This window comes from Budorcas taxicolor, chromosome 6 (assembly GCF_023091745.1).
Source record: "Budorcas taxicolor isolate Tak-1 chromosome 6, Takin1.1, whole genome shotgun sequence".
NCBI classification, from domain to species: domain Eukaryota; kingdom Metazoa; phylum Chordata; class Mammalia; order Artiodactyla; family Bovidae; genus Budorcas; species Budorcas taxicolor.
The window spans coordinates 95,179,021-95,191,153 of record NC_068915.1 but is presented as its reverse complement, the minus strand read 5'-3'; the positions used below and the strand labels follow the sequence as shown (position 1 = coordinate 95,191,153).

The following is a 12,133-nucleotide window of genomic DNA, read 5'->3' as shown; positions in this document are numbered from 1 at the left end:
TTTTCTAGATAGTGTCATCATTACTCATCTCAATGAAATATATGGCTATTTTTTGGTGCTGATTTGTTAATACTAACATCTATAATAGTCAATTCTATGTGCAGAAATAATAATGATATATCCCTAATGTGTAATGTTCTTCAAGTTATTTATGACCTGATAAATTTTGTTGCTAGTTACAATTTTTTTTCAGAAATAGGCAACTTTATAAGATCATAATATAGAGTTCTAATATTCATACTTAAAGGTCAAGATTGAAGGTCTGACTAAGGAAAATTGCTATGAGTGTATATAACAATATATTTTTGACTACAAGCCACATTCACACATGAAAATAACAAGGATTTTTTTATTTATTCAGCTTTCATTCCAAGTAAGACCTACTTCATGTAAAAGCAAATACAGCTTAAAACTTTGTTTCCTCAGTATGCAGTCCTATTGTCAATAAACGCTTACATTTAATTCCACCTCCTCTACCCAAGCTTTTTCTAAAATGCTTTCACATAAATTCAAGATTGAACAATATATTTCAGCATGCTATAAACTAATAAAAATAAAGGGTGCCATGCTATTACTTTTTATAAGGTGTTTAAAACAAAAATTACACAATTTCACATATTTAGACTATATGAGCAAATGTGTTTAACATTTAATTTATATCAGCCATAGTTAGGTATCTAATTCCAACCACACTATATCCTGTGGTTTAAACATCTTCCTTCATTCCCTTCATTAGTCACCAAGATCATCATGGAAGCATCTGGGGTCAAGATGTTATTTTCAGGATTTATATTCAAGAGAGGCTAAACTTCTAGAGTCGACCTCTGGCTCTAGAAGGTTTGTGGTTCTCAGTTTAAAAAGTACTCTCCACTGTTTCCCATATTTCTCTGTTGGCAGCTTGTCATTTGGCTTGTTCTGGTGTCTGGAGAGCTGTGTTCCAGAGAAAATCTATAAACATTGAGGGGAGGAGGCAATCCTCCATGAACTTGGAAGTTAATCAATGTTGGATCCGGAAGCCTGGAAATCTCTGAGTGTGGTGTTTTTACTTGTTCTTCAGCACAGCAGATAGAAACTGATTTACCCATAGTGCTTTTGAATATATAAATGAAAACTATCTGGATTCTCTTCTTGTATAGATCTCAAATGTTGTGAAGGTGAGGGTAATCACTATTCTACACTTGTAAAAGTTATTTTTTGCCAATCAGGGCTGTATAAAGTACTCCACATGCCAGTTATATGGTCCCTGAAATGTAGCTACCTAAGCAGTTCTCCACTGTCATCATATGATTGTGGGTTATCTATTGAGTTAAGGATACATTCAAGCTAAAACATACCCTTTCAATTTGTTTGAAAAAAGAAATATTTGAAGTAGGTATGGAGCTCTATCCATATATTCAGTTGTGAGGGGAAAAAAAAAAAAAAAAAAACCTTTATTTTTATCTAGGAATTTAATCTCTGAACTCACCCAAGCTCTGGGATTTTTGCTTAGGATTGAGTCTACACACCAAGGGTCTAACAGAGTAATAAAATATAGGCAGTGGGGTTTGGGGGTGGTCAGTCCATGGCGACATCTGTCCATGCTCACACCTTCTGAATCTTACCTCATCTGTGGTCTGATCCTCGGAAGTTAGTCTAGTCAGGTTACAATTCTGTCAGACCTAATTCTCATCCATAAGACCTTGTCCAGTAACCCTCTCCTGTATTTTCATGATCCTCTTGGGTGTGCCTGAAGATTTTCAGTCACTGCAGAGCATGGTGGTCCATGGGAAAGTTATGAGTCAACCTCAGGCCAGGCTGCTTAGAGGTATTATGCAGCCGTCTCTGCTCCCTGAGGTAGACCCCTTTCAACATGCTAGATAGACTCTGCCACAGGGTAAGGAGGTCTAGGTCTGTTTTGCTCTGGGATCTCAACTGAGATCTCTACTGATCTTCACCTGGGGCTCAACTACTAGAGAGAGGTAGTCAGTGAGAGAGTTAATTCTTAGGTAGGTTGATAAGCACTCCTGAGTCCCCAATGAGGAGGAGGAGGAGGGAGAGTAGGAGAGGGAGGGGGAGGGGGAGGAGGAGGGGGAGGGGAAGAAAGGATTCCTGGGCTTTCAAGGAGGAGACAGGGGCAAATGTTTTTCTACATAACTTTGCTTTAGTTACATAAGAGGTTTTTTTTTCTTGAACTCTGAGTTGTTATGACAACAGTCTTTAAGACTAACTTTCTTAAGCCCAGAGCTAATGATTACACAACGAAACAACTTATCTTGCTCAAGGGTATGTTTTTCCTTAAGCTCTGTTCAGTTCACTTCAATCACTCTTTTCTGTACTAATGATTATATAACAACAATGTATCTTGCTCAAGGACATGTTTCTCCTTCTTAACAAGAACCTTCTGACTAATCTTGTTACCTTAAGACACAGTCACAGTTAAGACTCCCAAGCTGGAATCAAGATTGGAGAAATATCAATAACCTCAGATATGCAGATGACACCACCCTTATGGCAGAAAGTGAAGAGGAACTAAAAAGCCTCTTGATGAAAGTGAAAGAGGAGAGTGAAAAAGTTGGCTTAAAGCTCAACATTCAGAAAACTAAGATCATGGCATCTGGTCTCATCACTTCATGGAAAATAGATGGGGAAACAGTGGAAATAGTGTCAGACTTTATTTTTCTGTGCTCCAAAATCACTGCAGATGGTGATTGCAGCCATGAAATTAAAAGACGCTTACTCCTTGGAAGGAAAGTTATAACCAACCTAGATAGCATATTCAAAAGCAGAGACATTACTTTGCCAACAAAGGTCCATCTAGTCAAGGCTATGGTTTCTCCAGTGGTCATGTATGGATGTGAGAGTTGGACTGTGAAGAAAAGTGAGTGCCGAAGAATTGATGCTTTTGAACTGTGGTGTTGGAGAAGACTCTTGAGAGTCCCTTGGACTGCAAGGAGATCCAACCAGTCCATCCTAAAAGAAATCAGTCCTGGGTGTTCATTGGAAGGACTGATGCTGAAGCTGAAACTCCAATACTTTGGCCACCTGATGTGAAGAGCTGACTCATTGGAAAAGACCCTGATGCTGGGAGGGATTGGGGGTAGGAGAAGGGGATGACAGAGGATGAGATGGCTGGATGGCATCACTGACTTGATGGACATGAGTTTGGGTAAACTCCGGGAGTTGGTGATGGACAGGGAGGCCTGGCGTGCTGCGATTCATGGGGTCTCAAAGAGTCAGACATGACTGAGCAACTGAACTTAACTGATGCTGTAGAAATGTGTCTATGTCAGAAGCCTTCTCAGTTTCTTTTCAGTGTATAAAACTGTCACACAAGAACCCTGAGTGATCAAGTCTGGTCCCTGACCTTGAAGCTAAATCTTTGAAGATCACAAATCTGACATATTTCACCATAAGCTATTTTCTCTGGGATCCCCAAGACTGAATCAAAACCATTATCAACTCTCTTTTGAATTTCTCCTCATCCTCATCCCTACACACTCTTGAACCAAAACATTCTCTTGCTTTTCCCTTGACCCTCAGAATTTTTCTGAGTATTCTCTTCTCTGGAGAAATGAACAAAGACTTCCCTAGCATACTGAGTAGCTGATGGACCAAGATCCACCAAAAATCTGCAGAAGAAGAGGGGAAAATACTTTAAAACACTATCAGCTACAAATGGTTTCATAGAATGTTTATAGATTGATTGTCCAACTTGATTCACAATTATTTAAGTGTATTTCTAATAAAGGATTCTTGAGTCTGAAATAATTCTTAAAATTAATATATTGATTGATTTGCGGATATTGAAGAATCTTTGCATCCCCGGGAAAAGCCCACTTGGTCATGATGTATGATCTTTTTAATATGTTGTTAGATTCTGTTTGCTAGAATTTTGTGAAGGATTTTTGCACCTGTATTCATCAGTGATATTGGCCTGTAGTTTTCTCTTTTTTTGTGGCATCTAAGTCAGGTTTTGGTATTAAGGTGATGGTGGCCTCATAGAATGAGTTGGGAAGTTTACCTTCCTCTGCAACTTTCTGGAAGAGTTTGAGTAGGATAGGTGTTAGTTCTTCTCTAAATTTTTGGTAGAATTCAGCAGTGAAGCCGTTTGGTCCTGGGCTTTTGTTTGTTGGAAGATTTCTGATTACAGTTTTAATTTCCATGCTTGTGATGGGTCTGTTAAGATTTTCTATTTCTTCCTGGTTCAGTTTTGGAAAGTTGTACTTTTCTAAGAATTTGTCCATTTCTTCCAAGTTTTCCATTTTATTTGCATATAGTTGCTGATAATAGTCTCTTATGATCCTTTGTATTTGTGTGTTGTCTGTTGTGATCTCTCCAATTTCATTTCTAATTTTGTTGATTTGATTTTTCTCCCTTTGTTTCTTGATGAGTCTGGCTAATGGTTTGTCAATTTTATTTATCTTCTCAAAGAACCAGCTTTTGATTTTGTTGATTTTTGCTATGGTCTCTTTTATTTCTTTTGCATTTATTTCTGCTCTAATTTTTAAGACCAAAGAACTAAACAGACATTTCTCCAAGGAAGACATAGAGACGGCTAACAAACACATGAAAAGATGCTCAACATCACTTATTATCAGAGATGCAAATCAAAACCACAATGAGGTACCATTTCACGCCAGTCAGAATGGCTGCTATCCAAAAGTCTACAAGCAATAAATGCTGGAGAGGGCGTGGAGAAAAGGGAACCCTCTTACACTGTTGGTGGGAATGCAAACTAGCACAGCCACTATGGAGAACAGAGTAGAGATTCCTTAAAAAACTGGAAATAGAACTGCCATATGACCCAGCAATCCCATTGCTGGGCATACACACTGAGAAAACCAGAATCAAAAGAGACACGTGTACCCCAATGTTCATCGCAGCACTGTTTATAATAGCCAGGACATGGAAGCAACCTAGATGTCCATCAGCAGATGAATGGATAAGAAAGCTGTGGTACGTATACACAATGGAATATTATTCAGCCATTAAAAAGAATACATTTGAATCAGTTCTAATGAGGTGGATGAAACTGGATCCTATTATACAGAGTGAAGTAAGCCAGAAAGAAAAACACCAATACAATATACTAACACATATATATAGAATTTAGAAAGAAGATAACAATAACCCTGAATGTGAGACAGCAAAAGAGACACAGATGTATTTAACGGTCTTTTGGACTCTGTGGGAGAGGGTGAGGGTGGGATGATATGGGAGAATGGCATTGAAACATGTATATTATCATATGTGAAATGAATCGCCAGTCCAGGTTTGATGCATAATACAGGGTCCTCAGGGCTGGTGCGCTGGGATGACCCAGAGGATGGGATGGGAAGGGAGGTGGGAGAGGGGTTCAGGATGGGGAACACATGTACCCCCATGGCAGATTCATGTCAATGTATGGCAAAACCAATACAAAATTGTAAAGTAAAAAAATAAAAATAAAACAGAAAACTAACTTATTAAGTTTTAAAAATAATTTTTTTCATGATGCACATGTCACATTCTTGTTCTTTGTAAGCCAAAATAATTTAAATAAAGATTGCTAACTTTTAATCATAAAAAATTAATATAACTTGCATATGATATCTTTTTTAAACAACTACACTTAGGTTAATTTTTTCATGTGTATCATAGAACTAGTTAGAATAAAAGTGTGAAATGACATTTCCTGTATCTAACATAATCTACAAATGATAGCTCTACTTATATACATTTTTCAGATAGCCAAAATGACTATAAGCATTTATAAATAAAATTGATTTTAACAATTTTATGACTATCTTCTAAAATATGTATTTTTACTCCTTAAATAAGGAATAAGGCTAGACATGAAGACACCTTCTAATTGCTTTTTCTATATCATCATTTTGTTGCTTCAAAATTCCTAAAATCTTGATAGTTTTTTATAAAGTTTAATCTCTTAAAAATGCATATGGTGCTGACTGCAGGACTGACATTCTTATTCCAGACCAGCAACATTCCTACAAATTTATGCAATGTGTGGTGGTCTATTTGAAGACATAATGAGGCTTTTAAAATATCTGAAAATGTGAAACAACTGGACTTCGTTAAAATGATATTCTGTTGTATTTGGTTTCAGAAATAAAATGAAAATTAATTTTTACTTTGTTTTAAACTTTACCATAAGTATAGTCAACATTTGGTTTTCATCATTACACCTAAGTTCTAAATGAAGTCAGTTAGTTCTTAAGGAAGTATATAAGAAGTTAGATTCATCTAAAGCAACTTGACCTCTTTCCTCCAAAGAGAAGCAAGATGTTAAAATAAAGTTCATACACAAAGAAGGACACCCTAAATAAAATGAAAATATAACCCATAGAATGGGAGAAAATATTTGCAAAGGAACTCACAAAGGATTAATCTCCAAGGTATACAAACAGCTCATGCAGGTCTTAAGGTTGGGCTTCCCACGTAGCTCAGTCAGTAAAGCATCTGCCTCCAATGCAGGGGACCTGGGTTCAATTCCTGAGTTGGGAAGTTCCCCTGGAGAAGTAGATGGCAACCCACTCCAGTAATCTTGCCTGGAGAATCCCATGGACAGAGGAGCCTGTCAGGCTATAGTTCATGGGATTCCAAGAGTCAGACATGCCTTAGCACTATCTTTCTTTCTGTCATGCAGGTTTATATCAAAAAAACAAACAACCCAATTAAAAAATGGCACAGAATCTAAATATACTTGACATTTCTCCAAAGAAAACACATAGATGGCCAAGAGACACATGAAAAGATGCTCAACATCACTAATCATAAGAGAAATGCAAATCAAAATTACAATATCAACTCACACCAGTCAGAATGGCCATCATCAAAATGTCTGCAAACAATAAATGCTAGAAAAGGTATGGAGAAAACGGAACCCTCCTACACTGTTGGTGGCAATGCAAATTGATAAAAACCCACTATGGAGAACAGAATGGAGGTTCTTTAAGAAAAAACTGGTCAACCACTTGTAAAAGAATGAAACTAGAATACTTTCTAACACCATTCACAAAAATAAACTCAAAATGTATTAAAGATCTAAACGTAAGACCAGAAACTATGAGACTCCTAGAGGATAACTTAGGCAAAACACTCTCTGACATAAATCACAGCAGGATCCTCTATGACCCACCTCCCAGAATATTGGAAATAAAAGCAAAAATAAACAAATGGGACCTAATTAAAATTAAAAGCTTCTGCACAACAAAGGAAACTATAAGCAAGGTGAAAAGACAGCCTTCAGAAAGGGAGAAAAGAATAGCAAATGAAGCAATGGACAAAGAATTAATCTCAAAAATATACAAGCAATTCCTGCAGCTCACTTCCAGAAAAATAAATGACCCAATCAAAAAATGGGCCAAAGAACTAAATAGGCATTTCTCCAAAGAAGACATACAGACGGCTAACAAACACATGAAAAGATGCTCAACATCACTCATTATCAGAGAAATGCAAATCAAAACCACAATGAGGTACCATTTCACGCCAGTCAGAATGGCTGCTATCCAAAAGTCTACAAGCAATAAATGCTGGAGAGGGTGTGGAGAAAAGGGAACCCTCTTACACTGTTGGTGGGAATGCAAACTAGCACAGCCACTATGGAGAACAGAGTAGAGATTCCTTAAAAAACTGGAAATAGAACTGCCATATGACCCAGCAATCCCATTGCTGGGCATACACACTGAGAAAACCAGAATCGAAAGAGACACGTGTACCCCAATGTTCATTGCAGCACTGTTTACAATGGCCAGGACAAGGAACAAACCTAGATGTCCATCAGCAGATGAATGGATAAGAAAGCTGTGGTACATATACACAATGGAGTATTACTCAGCCATTAAAAAGAATACATTTGAATCAGTTCTAATGAGGTGGATGAAACTGGAGCTTATTATATAGAGAGAAGTAAGCCAGAAATAAAAACACCAATACAGTATACTAATGCATATATATGGAATTTAGAAAGATGGTAATGATAACCCTGTATGGGAGATAGCAAAAGAGACACAGATGTATTTCAGTCTTTTGGACTCTGTGGGAGAGGACGAGGGTGGGATGATTTGGGAGAATGGCATTTAAACATGTAAAATATCATATGTGAAATGAATCACCAGTCCAGTTTCGATGCATGATACAGGATGCTCGGGGATGGAGCACTGGGATAACCCAGAGGGATGGTATGGGGAAGGAGGTGGGAGAGGGGTTCAGGATGGGGAACACATATATACTGGTAGTGGATTCATGTTGATATGTGGCAAAACCAATATAATATTATAAAGTAAAAATAATAATAATAGTAAATAATAAAAAATAAAAAGCTGAGCACCAAAGAATTGATGCTTTTGAACTGTGGTGTTGGAGAAGACTCTTGAGAGTCCCTTGAACTGCAAGGAGATCAAACCAGTCCATCCTAAAGGAAATCAGTCCTGAATATTCATTGGAAGGACTGATGCTGAAGCTGAAGCTTCAATACTTTGGCCACCTGATGTGAAAAACTGACTCATTGAAAAAGACCCTGATGCTGGGAAAGATTGAAGGCAGGAGGAGAAGAGGTTGAGATGGTTGGATGGCATCACTGACTCAATGGATGTGAGTTTGAGCAAGCTCCGGGAATTGGTGATGGACAGGGAAGCCTGGCGTGCTGCAGTCCATCGGGCTGCAAAGAGTTGGACATGACTGAGTGACTGACCTGAAGATAAAATGGTAATTACTGTGTCACATATATTAAAGGCCTATATAGTCAAAGCTATGGTTTTTTGACTAGCCATGTACAGATGTAAGAAATGGACCATAAAGAAGGCTGAGCATGGAAGAACTGATGCTTTCAAACTGTGTTGCTGGAGAAGATTCTTGAGAGTCCCTTGGACTGCAAGGAGATCAAACCAGTTAATCCCAAAGGAAATCAGTTTTGAATATTCATTGGAAGTGCTGATACTGAAGTTCCAATACTTGGGCCACCTGATGCAAAGAGACAACTCATTAGAAAAAACCCTGATGCTGGGAAAGATTGAATGCAGGAGAAGGGAGTTACAGAGGATTAGGTGGTTCGATGGCATTATCGACTCAATGGACATAGTTTGAGCAAACTTCAGCAGACAGTGAAGGACGGGGAAGCCTGGCACGCTGCAGTCCATGGGGTCGCAAAAAGTCAGACATGACTGAGTGACTGAACAACAACAAATTGTGTCACAAAGGTAAGCACAAAATATCTCATGAAATTTTTAAAAAGTGAAACGTCACATTTAAGTATCTTATTGAGAATTTTTAAAAGTGAGACTTTATTTAAAAAGCCATATTTTTAAGATGACAGAAAGTAAAAAGGTTTAATATAGTCAATGGAAAAGCTATATAAAGCTCACTAGTTCAAGAAATCATGAAAGAATAAAACTTATCCTGTATACCACATGGTGCTAATCAATAAATCTGAATACAATTTTTTCTAAAGTGAGAAATAATAACAGGAGAAGGCTTGGATGCAGAAAGTACAAATAAGTATCTCAAGTATTGTTTTGTTGTAAAGAGAAATAGAGAGATGAGGTGATATTTAGAGTGAAATATGGACTAAAGATAGAGATTTATGAGATGAGAAACATTACATTAAAATTTTCCACTGACATGGTTGACCAAATAGTGAGAAAAAGAGTTTATGTTGAAAGAAGAGAGGGTGGCTGGAGTGATGTCCTTAAGATGGCAAGAGGGGATGGGCTCCAGTATGTAAGTGAAAATATTAGCTTTTGATTGAAGCATAATCAGTTAATTAATTTTTCTAAAAGGAGGAAGATCAAAGTCTAAGGGTACATACAATGTAGATGGTGAGTTGCTGCAATGGTAGTAGCTTTTACATTTTTTATTTATTGTTGCTGTATCTCAGGAAGATGAGAAGAAGGATTATCAGCTGAGAGTGAAGATAATGAGAGTGAGGGTGGGGTGTTTTGAAAAGATGGAAGAAGGTATTAAAAAGTCACTGAGGAGTGTGGGAAAGCAAATGGATTAGGTAAATGTAATAGGGCTACTGGAAGCACTAATAAGGCACTAATAATGCACTAATAATGGGTTGATTGTGAACTTAGGAGTGATTTTCAACATAGCATTTTTTTCTAGACATGTTCAGCTCCACAGGTACAGGCACAGAGTAAGTAGAAAATCAGCTTTTATCAAATTTTGGATTCTATCATGTAAATATGGAAGAGTGAGAAAGGGTCACAGGAGTAAGCAGTTGGGTCTGAAAAAGAGTGGTTATAGTGATGGATCATGGCATTTGAATGGATAACTGGCAATTGAAAACATGAGTGAGAATGTGAGAAAATGAGTAGGTAGTGAAAAGACATAAAATAAGGGAATTGTAAGGTCCTGATGGGTTTGAAGAATCTTTGAAATTGGTGTCATTGTGAAAGTGAATTGTAGAGATAAAAGGTGGTCGGAGAATGGTCTCCTTGAAACTGAGATGAGAGATAGGTTGACTTTACCAACAATGATAAGGTCAAGATTATGGTACTGGGACTGAGAAACTAAAGCAGACTGGAAGATGACATAAATAGAAGATAGCAGGCCAAGAAACTGCTAAACTAGGGTAGTAAAAGATACTGAAATCACCTAGAAGTGTTTTATAGGAACTAATATAGACCACAACCTTCTATCTGTACGAACTGACGATTATCAAAGTGTAGATGATATTCAGCTACTGTCCGTTGAATTAACAGCTAAAATGAAACTTTCTTATGAAAGAAACCTTAAAATTAAATGATAATCTAGTCTTATCTCTCCCTGGTTTTTATGGTGTGTCTTCTCTCTTTCTCTGGCCACCTCCTCCAACACACACATTATGTGTGTATATACATCAGAGTATTATTTTTCCAGTAAGTTTATTTTACATAATCAATGTTGTGCTGTGCTTATTTGCTCAATCGTGTCCAACTCTTTGCGACCTCATGGACAGAGAATCTGGTGGACTACTGTCCATGGGGATTCTCCAGGCAAGAATACTGGAGTGGGTCACTATGCGCTCCTCCAGGTTATCTTCCCAACCCAGGGATCAAATCCAGGTCTCCTGCATTTCAGGCAGATTCCTCACCTTCTGAGCGACCAGGGAAGCCCTGCATAATCAATAGAACTGATTAAAATTGAGAAGATGAAGGGAATCTGAAGACAAGACATACTTGATACAGGACAGGGTCATTACAAGATTTATACAACTAAGTTCTTATTGCAAAAGTTTCTTCTTTATTTTATTGCCTTAGACAGAAAATAAAAGAAACAATTGCTTTTATTAGATCATCCATTTCATAGAAATGGTTGTAATCAGAAAAAAGTTATATCTTTCTACCATATGATAGAAAAATAATTGTTATACTGAACTATATCACAGAAAAATATTGTTACATAGCACTTCTCTGTGAAGCAAGTTATTGCATGTATGGGTCAACTTATTTGGATATTAATATTAAATAGGCATAAATGTGGAAATTTTCAGAATATAAATAAATGAGTAGAAAAAAATCAAATTCATACTAACTGCTTTCCCCTAGAGAAATAACACCTTTCACAGTATAATCTAAGTATAGATTTTTTTTAATTTTGTTTTTTCCTAGGGTGCAGCAGACATGACATAATTTTGAGGTCTCAATTATGTATTATTCTTGTCTACCAGATGAGACCAACTTTAAAAATGTATCTAGATAGTATAATTAAAGTTATTTGGGGTCTGACTAATTATAGTGTACAGTATAAAGAAAAAACTGACACAAAAGTGTCATCTGTCTTTATATGGAAATCAGTTGTAATTTATTGTTTTTGAATCAAGGAAATATAACAAATCTCCAATAAGTGAAGCTTCTGGAATCTAAGAGTCCATCACAAAAGTTCCTAAGGCTTGGAGCTTGGCACCCATAATGTATTTCTGCTGTAAAAGCATCAGAGAGAAGCTTGCAGAGAAGAAGATCCCAACAGCCAACAGCAAGCACCCAGACCAGGTACGAGGCCAATGTGGTGATTTTCTGCAGAGGAAGCGACACGATTGGACCAGAACAGCGGCAGTGAAAGCTGGCACATGTCAATCAATTTAAAATCTCTTTATGAACTGGGATCAACTTGATTTGGTGATAGATTAGATTTTAATTAAAAGTGAATCTTCCAAAAGAATACTTGTGAA

At 37.2% G+C, this 12,133-nt stretch overlaps 1 protein-coding gene across 1 annotated transcript in view; it reads right to left on the bottom strand.

Moving 5' to 3' along the window:
- The window catches only part of CFAP299 (cilia and flagella associated protein 299), a 689,564-nt gene that overhangs the window by 510,741 nt on the left and 166,690 nt on the right, over window positions 1-12,133 (bottom strand). The gene's annotated exons all lie outside the window — the stretch shown is intronic.